Source organism: Papio anubis, unplaced genomic scaffold (genome assembly GCF_008728515.1).
Source record: "Papio anubis isolate 15944 unplaced genomic scaffold, Panubis1.0 scaffold801, whole genome shotgun sequence".
NCBI classification, from domain to species: Eukaryota; Metazoa; Chordata; class Mammalia; order Primates; family Cercopithecidae; genus Papio; species Papio anubis.
The window spans coordinates 1-2196 of NW_022168232.1; the positions used below are offsets into that span (position 1 = coordinate 1).

General features: G+C 40.8%; 1 pseudogene across 1 annotated transcript; it reads right to left on the minus strand.

Annotated features, from left to right (window-relative positions):
* Nucleotides 1–6: 6 nt before the first annotated feature.
* On the minus strand, nucleotides 7–1896 carry LOC101018393 (annotated as a pseudogene). Its single transcript, XR_159927.5, has one exon. The product of XR_159927.5 is annotated as a peroxisomal membrane protein PMP34 pseudogene (transcript).
* Between the last annotated feature and the right edge of the window lie 300 nt (nucleotides 1897–2196).

Genomic DNA, 2196 nt, shown 5'->3' on the forward strand with positions numbered 1-2196 from the left:
TGACCATTTACTGGGACTTGACTGACCAGGGCTTGTAAGGATGGACACAAAACTTCAAGTCTTTCGTAATGAAAGGATTGATTCAAAGTAAATATTCTAAAAATTATGTCAAACACTAATGAATAAGTGACATTTACCAATAGTTTATAAGAGAATCATTTTGGATGAGCAATTTTCATTTCACAAAATAAATCTCTCATATCCTAAAAAGACACCTCTCCTTAAGCAGGAAAACAAAAGCCCAACAAAAGTCAAGCCATGCCCATGGCACAGCCCTAATGTTAGTTTTAGGGAGGAAAACACCAACACTGAGACATACAAAAGTATTTGAGGAGAATTACATGTTATTAAATTGTCCTAGAACCTGGGGGAGGGTTCAGGGAAATAAAACAGCTGGTATATTTAAGAAAAATTTAAATAGAAAATATTACACATGAGAGCAAAATAGTCCATTTCTCTTAAGAAAACCAATAAACACAAACTTTCATTTTTAGGTTTTCAACAAGGTTTTTTTTTCATATTCGTACAACTGCCACCCCAAAATCCAACCAGTCAGCATGACAAGGTGACAACAGGTCCAGTTGGCCAAACTCCCTGTTCACCCTTCGATGCTTTTCAAGCCAATGAGGGTAACATTTGTGGTGGCAGGAGCCAGAGTCAAAGGAGAATCACTTCTCTTCACTCACGAGGAAACCTCCCTCTTGAGAATCTTCAGAATTTTTCATGGGAAGGAGTCTCAGTGTTTGTGTGCACGCTTCAGCCCCACAACTGTGAAGGTGGCAGCTGTCAGTTTCTCATAAACAAGGAACATGAGAGCAGCAGTGAGGACTGTCTGTAGCAGTTTGGCTTCCAGGCCTTTGTAGAGTCCCAGTATTCCAAAGCGCCTTACTCGTTCGTGAAGAAGATAGAGAATATTCCAAAGATTTCCCAACATTCTGTTTTCTGGGTTTAGTCTATGATGCCCAAACCTCAGAATTGACTGTACTGTGTGCATGGGATAGGTGAGCCTGGTGGCAGTTGCTTTGGCTACTGCACCAATGATGAACACATCCAAGGAAGAAAGCTTCATCTGTTCCTTTAAAAGCTGCCATTTTAGACCTTCATAAAACATGAACTGGATGGCAAGATTGAAGACCAACAGCAATGAGGGAACTGTGTCATTCCATAAAGCCGAGATTCCTTCATCTCGAATGATCTGATGAAAAGCATCAATGATACCTTTGTAGTTCGTTGGTACAATGTCTTCATTCCTAAATTTTGCCCCTTGAAGCTTCAGTCTGGTGTTTACCACCCAGAGTGGAGTTGTTAGTAACACCTTAACTACTCCTGTAACAAACCCAACTACCAGATGTTTTCCAGTGGTAGAACGTTGACCTTTGACCCAGACTGCTTTGAGGCTATTAAAAGTGTAGAAATAGACAAAATTGGAGCAGCAGAGACTGGAAATCACTGGAAACCACTCTCGATATGGTGCCAGGAGTCCTTCTTCTTTAATGATCTCCAGGAGTACCATGTGTGTAGTTTTGGATTTTCTTTTCTCACCAACCTGAAGTTGAAGTCTAGCTGTATCCAGGGGAAAAAACTGTCATTGCTGTCACGCTTCTGGCTCTGGCCACGGCGTGGACCAGGCTTTCGTAGGACAGCACAGAGGCCATTGGTGCGGCTCCTCGAACACCCAGCCACACTTTCCCACAGATGCCGCAGCCAGTGGAGTTAGGAAAGGCTCCTCCTTCATTTTTAACTTTCTGTTACATATTTCAACAGAAAACTCCTTAAAACCATGTTGTACTTTTTGAGAATCACAGAGTTGTGAGGACAAGTTCTCTCATTAAGTTGCCTTACGCCTTAGAGAAATAACAAACCAACAAGTTCTCATTAAGTTGTCTTACACCTTAGAGAAATAACAAACCAAACTGGTTTTCTTTTCCCTCACCTGTGACTCAAGCTTTTTTTTTTTTTTGTATGAACTTATCTGCATTTCCTGTGTGACGTATATAGTTCAATAACTTCTGTGTGTCCTCTGTATATTTTTGGGGCAGTTCTTTTTAAAAATAATCCCTCCAAAGCTTCTGAATCAAGAGTGGACTGAGCAAGCACATTTGCTACCCCTTTCAAAAATCTCATTAAAGTGGCAAGAAAGTTATACAAAAGGACTAAATCTATGACAGCCCTGAGAAAGGAGAAGTGTTCTGTGCA